This window comes from Triticum urartu, chromosome 2 (genome assembly GCF_003073215.2).
Source record: "Triticum urartu cultivar G1812 chromosome 2, Tu2.1, whole genome shotgun sequence".
Taxonomy (NCBI): domain Eukaryota; kingdom Viridiplantae; phylum Streptophyta; class Magnoliopsida; order Poales; family Poaceae; genus Triticum; species Triticum urartu.
In genome coordinates, this window is record NC_053023.1 from 560,946,579 (window position 1) to 560,957,952 (window position 11,374).

Genomic DNA, 11,374 nt, shown 5'->3' on the forward strand with positions numbered 1-11,374 from the left:
AGTCCGCTTTTGGCGGACCGAACCTTCTGGACCACCGTACTCATGATGGTACGGTGATCCTCGTCGATGGAGGCGCCCTTAAGCACCTCCAACAGATTGTCCGGCGCCTCCGGTTGGACGGAGGACGCCGGCTCAATAGGCTTGGCAGGAGTTCGCCTGCCACGGTCCGGAACCGTTGATGATTCCGGCGCGGTGTCCGGCTTAAAGCCGGACTTGGAGCCCTGGGGGGTCTTGTCCCCTTTACTCCTGGAGTCCGGGAGGTCGCCTCGCGGTTCCTCCTGGACCACCTCCTCTTGCCCCGGAGCTTGTCGCGACGCTACTTCGGCGTCATCCGCAGCACAGGGGGAGGCAACGGGCGGAATTGAATTCACGTCCGATGAATCCAGGGAGCCGCTCGACGACTCGTCGAGCCCGTCCTTGGGCGGGCTGCATGATTATATTCGACATTAGGGAAAGCTGCGCAACAAAAGGAATATCATGAGTTACTCTGATATCCGAACACTTACGATTTCGCCAGACGCTTGGCCCTGTCCGGCCACTCCTCTTCGTCCTCGTCGGCGTCGGGGGCGTAGTCCGGCGGAGGGGTTTTCCTCTTCTTGGACCCTTCAGCCTCCCCTACTGGGGCGGCCTTCCTCTTCTTTCCTCCCCCCGCTAGAGGGGGAGAGGTCTCTTCTTCCTCCTCCTCGTCTTCACGGGAGGAGTGCGTCTCGGACTCGTCAGACGACGAGTCCGACACCACCATATGTCGGGAACTCTTTCGAGTCCCCGTGGCCTTCTTCTTCTTGTCCTTCTTCTCCGGCACCACATAAGGTGCTGGAACCAGCAGCTTCACTAGGAGAGCAGGGGCTGGGTCTTCGGGCAAGGGAGCCGGACAGTTAATCAGTCCGGACTTCGCCTGCCAATCCTGTCAAAGGTGAGGGAGTTTAGATCTCGCATAGAGTCAAACTATGAAGAAAACTTAACATCCTGTAAAAGATGAAAATATTTTACCTCGCCAGCAGGATGCTGCGAGCTGAATCCGCGGTCTTCGGAGGCGGATGTGGGAGTCTCGGCGCCTTTGGTTAGCCCCTTCCAGACATCTTCGTACGTCGTGTCAAAGAGCCTGCTCAGAGTTCGGTGTTGCGCCGGGTTGAACTCCCACAGATTGAAGTCCCGTTCTTGACACGGAAGGATCCGGCGGACGAGCATGACCTGGACTACGTTGACAAGCTTGAGCTGCTTGTTCACCAGGGACTGGATGCATTTTTGCAGTCCGGTCACTTCTTCTTCGTCGCCCCACGACAAGCTCGTCTCCTTCCAGGATGTGAGCCGCGTAGGGGGTCCGGATCAGAATTCAGGGGCTGCAATCCACTTCGGATCGCGTGGCTCGGTGATGTAAAACCACCCTGACTGCCACCCCTTCAAGGTCTCCACAAAGGAGCCCTCGAGCCATAGGACGTTGGCTATTTTGCCCGCCATGGCACCTCCGCACTCTGCCTGGTCGCCACGCACCACCTTTGGCTTGACGTTGAAGGTCTTGAGCCAGAGGCCAAAATGGGGGCGGATGTAGAGGAAAGTCTCGCACACGACGATAAACGCCGAGATATTGAGGATGAAGTTCGGGGCCAGATCGTGGAAATCTAGGCCATAGTAGAACATGAACCCACGAACAAATGGGTGGAGAGGAAAACCCAGTCCGCGGAGGAAGTGGGGAAGAAATACTACCCTCTCATGGGGCCTTGGGGTGGGAGAAGCTGCCCCTCCTCAGGAAGCCAGTGCGCGATGTCTTTGGACAGGTATCCGGCCTTCCTTAGCTTTTTGACATGGCCCTCCATGACGGAGGAGACCATCCACTTGCCTCCTGCTCCGGACATTGTTGGAGAAGGTTGAGGTAGGAAGTGCGGACTTGGGCGCTGGAGCTCGGGTGCGCAGAAGATGGATAGGCAAAGGGGGAAGAAGGCGTAGGTAAAAAGGTGGATCCTTATCCCCTTATATGGGCGGATGCGACTGTGCGTCCCCACCAGCCTAGTAAAACTCGCTTGCCTCCCAAGCGCCGTGATAAATGGCACGGTTGGGTTACCCACGGCCATATTGATGAGAATCCCGTAAATGGGGGACACGATCTCTGCTTTGACAAGACGTGCCAAGGAAACCGCCTCGCAAAGCACGCTGAGGTGGAAAAGTGAAAACGATTCGAATAAAGGCTTGGCCGTAGTGTGATGTCACGCTGCGGAATACGTCAGCAGATTAGATTTGTGTTAATATTATTCTCTCTGTGGCAATATGTGGAAACTTATTTTGCAGAGCCGGACACTACTCTTGGTGTTTACAAACTTTTATGAAGAATTTGGAGGAGGAACCCGCCTTGCAATGCCGAAGACAATCTACGCGCCGGACTCGTCATCATTGAAGCCTGGTTTAGGGGCTACTGAGGGAGTCCTGGATTAGGGGGTGTTCGGGTAGCCGGACTGTACCTTCAGCCGGACTCCAGGACTATGAAGATACAAGATTGAAGACTTCGTTTCGTGTCCGGATGGGACTTTCCTTGGTGTGGAAGGCAAGCTTGGCGATGCGGATATTCAAGATCTCCTACCATTGTAACCGACTTTGTGTAACCCTAACCCTCTCCGGTGTCTATATAAACTGGAGGGTTTTAGTCCGTAGGACAACTTCATCATACAACAATCATACCATAGGCTAGCTTCTAGGGTTTAGCCTCCTTGATCTCGTGGTAGATCTACTCTTGTACTACCCATAGCATCAATATTAATCAAGCAGGACGTAGGGTTTTACCTCCATCAAGAGGGCCCGAACCTGGGTAAAACATCGTGTTCCTTGCCTCCTATTACCATCCGGCCTAGACGCACAGTTCGGGACCCCCTACCCGAGATCCGCCTGTTTTGACACCGACAATGAATAATAAACATTTATCATGATATAAGGAAATATAAATAACAACTTTATTATTGCCTCTAGGGCATATTTCCTTCATGCCCAACAATAATTTGTTCACCCGCCGTTTTCTATTTTCTCGAGAGAAACCACTAGTGAAACCTACGGCCCCCGGGTCTCTTTCTCATATTATTTGGCTTTGCGATATATTTTCCTTTGCTTTTATTTTCAGATCTATTAAACTAAAGTACAAAAATACTTTGCTGCACTTTATTTTATTTGCGATCTATTTATTCAATCTATTAAAGTGTTATCCCATCCATGCACCAATTTATGGCGCCGTTACCCGAAAGGGATTGACAACCCCTTTAACACGTCGGGTTGGGAGTGGTTGTTATTGTGTGCGTGGCTATTTACGTTGTGTTGCTTGGTTCTCCTACTGGTTCGATATCCTTGGTTTCATATCTGAGGGAAATACCTACCACCGCTGTGTTGCATCATCCCTTCCTCTTTGGGGAAATACCGACATAGCTTCAAGCGACATCAACTCCTAGGAGTCGCCTAGGAGAGGAGAAGAGAGGAGCTTCATCCGGGGAATTGGTGATGGTGCTGCTCTTCCGGTGGTGCAAGTGAAGATGCGGCTGTGTGAGTGGAGGTGGCGCAAGAGCACTGTCTAGAGTTTTACTAGCATAATGAACGACATTCAGTTTCCTATCAACTCTTTGTCCTAGAACAACACCAACAACATAATCACTAGTGTCGGCGTTCTGGGAACGGGCTGGGGTCCCCAGACTTGCCTGCCTGCGGCCTACGGCGTGGCTCAAAAGGGGGGCCCAGCGCGGCCCGTCTTCACCAACACAAACCCAAGACCCTCGCGAGGGGCCAAGCCTCGCGGGGCGGACGGCGCGGAGCTTCCTCAGGCATAGCCTCATCATGCTGGCTCACGAGGAGGCGGAAAGATCAAGGCGGGGTACCTCACGAGGTGCCCGTGACGCAAGCCATGACGACCGAGGGCGCCAGGCGGGTGCCAGCCCGCGCAGTGTCCTCCTTTCCTCTTTGGTGCAAAGGGGGCAAGCACAACCGCGGAGTACAGAGGCATCAAGCAAAGGTTGCCATTTCGGTGCAACGAGACCGAGACTAGGAGGACTACGAGACGGAGGTCACCGTGGAGCACAAGACGGCGTCATCACCAGAGCTTTGCGCAGGCGAAGACTACTTTTGTCAGGGTAGCTAGTACTAGCTGTCCCCGTTCAAATTAGCCCGCCATTGTTGGCTCCCTTCCCGCTCGATATTTGGGAAGAGGACCAGGGCCTCTATAAATAGGATCAACCACCCGCTAGAGGGGGCGGACAGACGGAGAGAGAGGGACAGACGGAGAGAGAGAGACAGACAGAGAGGACCGAGGAGTTCGGAGAAGGAGGCTCTCGAGAGAGGATTTCGATCAGAGAGAGAGAGAGAGAGAGAAAGGTGACTGAGCTCCTCCCAGCAGTTCATCGCCCCAGCCAAGAACAGACCCTCGCGAGGCTGTTCTTCCTTGTATTGTTCATCATCATCAGCCCAAGAGGCAATCCACCACACCACACACTAGAGTAGGGTATTACACCACAACGGTGGCCCGAACCAGTATAAACCATGTGTCTCTTGTGCTGTTCTTGCCATAGCTTAGATCCTAGCAAGGCAGAGGGGTGCAGGTAGGTAGGAGGCGAAATCTCCATGCGCACCCCAGTGTTCGAACCTCAAGGGTCTGCCGGAACCCGAAATTCGACATTTGGCGCGCCAGATAGGGGTGCGTCGGGATTCGTCTTCCACCGCCGCATTCTCCTCCGACCATCACGCCCATGTCTGACGCTCGTCGGGCCCGCGCCGAGCGCCGGGCCGCACTCGCTTCCCGCGTCGCCCAGACGGCCCCTGTCGGCGGGCGTCCTCGCCGTTCCCCGTCACCCGCCGTCAACGCCGCCACCGGCCCGGCGGGGGACGAGCAGCAAGCATCGTCCCAGCATCCGTCCGTGCGGCAAGACGGCCGCACCACAACTCCCTCGCTCGCCCCAGCTGGGAGCGCGCCCATGGAGGCTCGGGCTGCACTCATCGCGGCAAACGAGCTCCTGCGCTACCGTCCCGTCGACGACGTCTACGAAGAATGGCTCGACCGCGTCACCGAGCTCGTCCGCGCCGCAGGGGGCTCTCCTGTGCCGTCCGTTCCGCTGCACCGCACCCCGCCCCGCGCGGGCGATGAAGCTCCGGCGGTGCCTCGGCCGCCTCCTCCTCAGGAAGGCGCCATGGCTCCAAGGCGCGTGGCCCCTGGGCGGAACCCGCTCCGTCAGGTGCCAGCGCGGCAAGAGCAGAGTTGTCAAGAAGTCCCTCGCCCGCAAGAAGCTGCCCGGGCGCTCCCTGCTCCAGCACGTCGCGACCATGCTCCTGCTCTCGCGCGTCAAGACCCCCGCTGCTCCCAGCTGCAGCGCATGGGGGCACGCAAGACCAAGCTCCCCGTCATCCAAGGCCTCCCGTGGCCACAGCAGGCTGCCGCGCCTTCACTGTCGAGCTACGCAGCGTCGCGTGGCCTGGCAAGTTCAAGCCAGACTTGCCTCCTCGCTACGACGGCACGGCTGACCCTGCGGAGTTCCTCCAGCTCTATGAGCTGGGCATCGAAACTGCCAACGGAGACGAGAAGGTCATGGCGAACTGGTTCCCCATGGCGCTCAAAGACGGGGCCCACACCTGGCTCCTGAACCTGGCTCCAGGCACAATCTCCTCCTGGGACGAGATGCGCACCCACTTCATCGCCAACTTCCAAGGCACTCGCGACCGGCCACCCGCTGTGAACGACATGCGCCGCATCAAGCAACAGCCCGGGGAGACCCTATAGAAGTACATCCAGCGCTTCAACAACGCGCGCCTCAAGATTCCCAAGGTGACTGAGGAGGCCATCATCTCGGCCTTCTCCGACGGCATGCGCGACGTCAAGATGAAGGAGGAGCTGGCGATGCATGAAGACCTGTGCACTTCGTTGGAGCTGTTCAACCTGGCAACCAAGTGCGCCAGGGCCGAGGAAGGGCGACTTTCCCTCCTCAAGCTGCCTGCCGCGGACCCAGAAGAGAAGAAGCCCAAGGCCAAGGATGTGAAGCATAAGGGGGATGCCGTGCTCGCGGCAGAACCAGACACCGAGCGAGGCAGAGATCAGCCCGAACCTTCCAAGGGCAGCCGGTACTGTGTGTACCATGACCTCCACACCCACAACACCAACGAATGTCAAGAGCTCCGAGCCGTGCGAGAAGGAAGGATCGGCCATCGCCCTGACCGCAGTGACCGGGGCTATGGCCGAGGAGGAGGAAGGAACGCAGGACGCTGGGAAGACCGTGGCCCACGCCAAGGGTGGCGCGATCAACCTCGCGAGGATCGCTGGCAAGATCAGCCTCACGAGGGAGACTGGAGGGATCAGCCTCGCGAGGATCGCCCGCAAGGCAACGCAGGCCTCCCACCGCTGCCGCCGCAGCCAAGAAGAAACGAGGACCGCCACCAGGACGAGGGGGTTGGGGGCTTCCAGGAGCCGCGTGCGATCGCCTGCATCCTGGGCGGGGCACAAGCCCCAGCCTCTCCGTGCATCTTTAAGCAGTTCGCCCGCGAAGTGAACGCAGTCCTCCCCAGGCTCGAAGCCACGCGCCCCCTCAGGTGGTCGGCATGCGCCATCACGTTCAGCTCAGCAGATCAGCTCAAGTGTGCGGCTACAGCCGGAGTCCTCTCGATGCTTTGTTCCCCAATCATCAGCAACGTGGTGGTCACCAAGACCCTCATCGATGGCGGGGCAGGGCTCAACGTCCTGTCCGTGGAAACATTCAACAACCTCCAAGTGCCCTACAGCCAACTTCAGCCAACCAAGCCTTTCTCCGGTATCACCGACGGCTCCACGGTCCCGATTGGGCAGGTCCGCCTCCCTGTCACCTTCGGGGGACGTGACAACTACCGCACCGAGCTCATCGACTTCGACGTCGCTCACATTCGCCTGCTGTACAATGCCATCCTTGGGTACCCAGTGCTGGCGAAGTTCATGGCCGTAACTCACCACGGCTACAACGTCCTCAAGATGCCAGGAAGCGGCGGAGTCATCACGGTGCCATGTGAAGAGAGGGACGCGGTGTGTTCCCTGGAACGAGCCTTTCAGGCTGCGTCACTGGAAGACCCGGATCGTGGAATCAGGAGGCCTCCCGAGACCGCCCCTAAGAAGAAGACATCGTCCGGCCCGACCACTCAGGAGACAGGCCCCTCTGGGCCCGCGCCTGCCCAGGGGGAACCTCCTTCCATCGCATAGGAAAGCGCGCCCGGCGCCCTCCTCAGGCAGGGCTCGGGTCACGAGGGAGGCGCTTGGGCACCACATGGAGGCGTGTTTCGAAGCACGTTTCCCTCAAGAAGGAGCAAGGCAAGGAGATCCCGACCCTTAGGAGTTCGTCAGCAAGGCCATTCAGGAGCTACAGGAGTCAAGAGTCATGAAAGGCGGCCGCCGCCTACTAGCAGTGGCTCCCCATCCAGGCGAGGATGGTGGGCTGCACGTCTGCATCGACATACCAGAGCTCAAGCGAGTCGCCTCTCTGGAGCGCCTCTGGCCCTCGCAAGTGGGGCGCTGCGGAGGCCCACCCCACAGCTACATTCGCATGCCTTACGGCTTGCCGAACGCGGCTAACATGTACCAGCGCCTCATGAGGGGCATCACGGAGGCACGAGAGGCCAGGCGTTCCGCAGCCCTGGCAGGGATGGAGATGGCCCGCAAGGAGCCGCCAGCGCCTCCGAAGCTTCCCGAGGCCCCTGGGCCTGGGGGCTCGTGAGGATCGGCTCCCGCAGCCCACCGAGCCTGCTACATCAACACTCCTTCGTCCTCAACATCATCAGGTGACATCTTTCGAGTTTTATTTCCAGCTGGGAGCGCCCCCCCCCCCGGGCTGCATTATTCCCAGGCCGCGTGAGTCCGTCCCTGCGGCGTGTATCCCTTTTTTATTCCATGTTGTTAGCTTACCTTGTTGGGAGCGCCCCTCAGGCTACATGACCCCCCAAGTCGCTCGGGCCTGACCCAGTGATGTCCGCGTTCCCAGCATCTATTTGAACGAATCCACTCCTTCGCGGCTAATGTGTTTTACCTAGTTGCCTGCTCAGCTGACGCCAACTAACGGAGCTGCTCCCAAACGGCACGACGCTTGCGCATGGGTCCGTCCCTGCAACGCCGACAAACCTGGATGGCTGAGCTCTGGCCGCGGCAGCCCCGCATAGCGTCACCTCGTCAAGCCTTCAGTGCCTCACTACCCCTCGGAAGCAACCAACGGCTGACTGTCAATTGTCATGGCAACCCCTTGTTTTTTCTATGATGGACCTGCAGGACCTCCTGAAGGAGCTGCGTCAGGCGAGGCCCTTGCGGTGTCTCCTTCGCTCTCGTCCGCGTGAACCGCTTGCACGTTAAAGGGGGGGTGCCTGAGCATCGTGACTCAGGGCTCCTACTAGCTCTCCAGCCCTCACCCTCTGGCCTTGACCACGGCACCGCGACCTGGCATACCAGCGACGGCTGAGACTCGCTCGAGGGCCGGGACCCGAGGACGTAGAGCAGAAAGGGGAACAAAGGCGAGAGGGGAGAGACACATGAGTACCTCGCCGAGCAACCTCGCGCCTGCCGATGCACGGACCCAGCAACACGCCAGAGAGCGGCCCCTGATCCTCGAGATAAGTCACCACCCGGAAGCGCCAGCTATCGTGGCACCATCCCCGCACCTAATGCTATCCCGTCTTAGAGACGCCACTCTCCTTTATCACCAAACGACGGCTGCTTGGGCGCCAAAGGGGACCTCCTGAGCATCGCGACTCAGGGGATCTTACTGGACTCCGGGTCACTCACCTCCTGGCCTTGACCACGGCATCGCGACCTGGCATACCGGCGACGGCTGAAGCCGCCTTGGGACTGGGACCTGTCGGCGCAGAGCACCAAGCCCTCGTGAGGTTCGAAAGGGAGGACTGAGCTAAGACGGAATGAGCAACTCGCACAATACTACGACAAGGGTTATATTAACAAAACAGGATCACAGGCACCTTACAAGCCCCCACGGGACGCGTTTTTGATTCCTCACAGGGAACAGATCCTAAAGGGACACAAACTACGCGCGTCCCTGCAAAAGACGCCATCATCAACCGTGGGCCGTCAAGCACCGACGCTAACCCCATCCAGATCAGAGTCGGCGGCGGCCTGACGAGCCCGCCCTGCTCCAAGAGCGGCGCCGGCTCGGGGGCTCGTAGCTATCGTCGCTCGTCTCCGGAGTCGCGAAGAACTCACCGGAGTCGCTGGAACCTCCGACGCCTCCACCACCTGAGGAGCCGCCAAGGGAGCGGTTGGCGGGACCAGTCCTCGTCGCGGCAGGGTCCTGGCCGCCTTCCCTGGGGCAGCACTCCAGCCGGCGCCCGCTCGCATCGAAGACCTTGAAGAGCATCACCAAAGCACCGTCCTAATCCAAGTGGACTGCGAAGACGCCCCTTACCCTGCAAACCCGGGCGATCTCTCTCCAGCCCCGAGTCATGAAGACCTCGCCCGGGGCAACGACCGCGACCTCTGCCTCGGTCGCGAGGGTGCTGCAGCCGGCGTGCTACAGCTAGAGCTCCAGGAGCTCCCCCTACGGGATGATGGAGGCGAAGAAGGGAGGAAGGCGGATCCAAGACTGAAGAGGAATGGCGACGTGAAGCACGAACTCTCGGGAGGAGCCCTCGGTGTGGACCCCAGGGGGGATGACCCACACCTTCGTGACCCGCCGGCGCCGACGGCGGCGCCGCCCGTGGCGATCAGCATCAGCTCCTTCAGGGCCCTCGGCGTGGGCGTACAATGGAAGCGGGAACCCCGGCGGCGCCCGCTCGCACTAAGGCCTCGACACCACCTGAAGGGCCCCCTCGTCCGGGCCACGGGGGGCGAGCCGTTTCTTCGGCGGGAGTGGGTCTGGTTCCTCTCGGGGAGCCTTTCCCTTCTCTGCCATCGAGAACCGGCAGATCGGAGCCATCGCAGCAAGACGGAGCAAGGATCGGGAAGAAGGAGAAGCAAGGAGGGATGGACTGGAAGGGCGCGCGCTGTTCCGTACTTATGGCCGGCGAAGGCCAACCGCCTACCTCCACGATTGCAGGTAATCATGACCCACTTTGCATGCAGGGACTTGTCCAATACGTGCAGTTGCCGAGGCGCCGTGCGGAAGTGGAGACGCCCACGTCCAACCAACCGCCACGCGGCGCCCAAGGCCGCAGGCTGTTAGGGCCCGCGGCGCTTCGCTCTTGCCCTTCCGCCTCCCTGCACGGCCAAGTCCGGGCGCGCCTTGGGCCCGGGGGCTACTGTCGGCATTCTGGGAACGGGGGTCCCCAGACTTGCCTGCCTGCGGCCTGCGGCGTGGCTCAAAAGGGGGGCCCAGCGCGGCCCGTCTTCACCAACACAAACCCAAGACCCTCGCGATGGGCCAAGCCTCGCGGGGCGGACGACGCGGAGCTTCCTCAGGCATGGCCTCGTCAGGCTGGCTCACGAGGAGGCGGAGAGATCAAGGCGGGGTACCTCACGAGGTGCCCGTGACGCAAGCCATGACAACCGAGGGCACCAGACGGGTGCCAGCCCGCGCAGTGTCCTCCTTTCCTCTTTGGTGCAAAGGGGGCAAGCGCAGCCGCGGAGTACCGAGGCATCAGGCAAAGGTTGCCATTTCGGTGCAACGAGACCAAGACCAGGAGGACTACGAGACAGAGGTCACCGTGGAGCCCAAGACGGTGAAGACTACTTTTGTCAGGGTAGCTATTACTAGCTGTCCCCCTTCAAATTAGCCCGCCATTGTTGGCTCCCTTCCCGCTCGATATTTGGGAAGAGGACCAGGGCCTCTATAAATAGGATCAGCCACCCGCTAGAGGGGGCGGACAGACGGAGAGAGAGGGACAGACGGAGAGAGAGAGACAGACGGAGAGGACCGAGGAGTTCGGAGAAGGAGGCTCTCGAGAGAGGATTTCGATCAGAGAGAGAGAGAGAGAGAGAGAGAAAGGTGACTAAGCTCCTCCCAGCAGTTCATCGCCCCAGCCAAGAACAGACCCTCGCGAGGCTGTTCTTCCTTGTATTGTTCATCATCATCGGCCCAAGAGGCAATCCACCACACCACACACTGGAGTAGGGTATTACACCACAACGGTGGCCCGAACCAGTATAAACCCTGTGTCTCTTGTGTTGTTCTTGCCATAGCTTAGATCCTAGCAAGGCGGAGGGGTGCAGGTAGGTAGGAGGCGAAATCTCTGCGCGCACCCCAGTGTTCGAACCTCAAGGATCTGCCGGAACCCGAAATCCGACAACTAGCATCACACATAATTTCAAAAGGCAAGTTCCAATCAGGTGGTTGAAAAATAGGTGCTGAAATTAAGGCTTTCTTGAGTGTTTCGAAGGCTTCTAAACAATCATCATCAAAAACAAAAGGAACATCCTTTTGCAAAAGGTTTTTAAGAGGCCTAGAAATTTTAGAAAAGTCTTTGATAA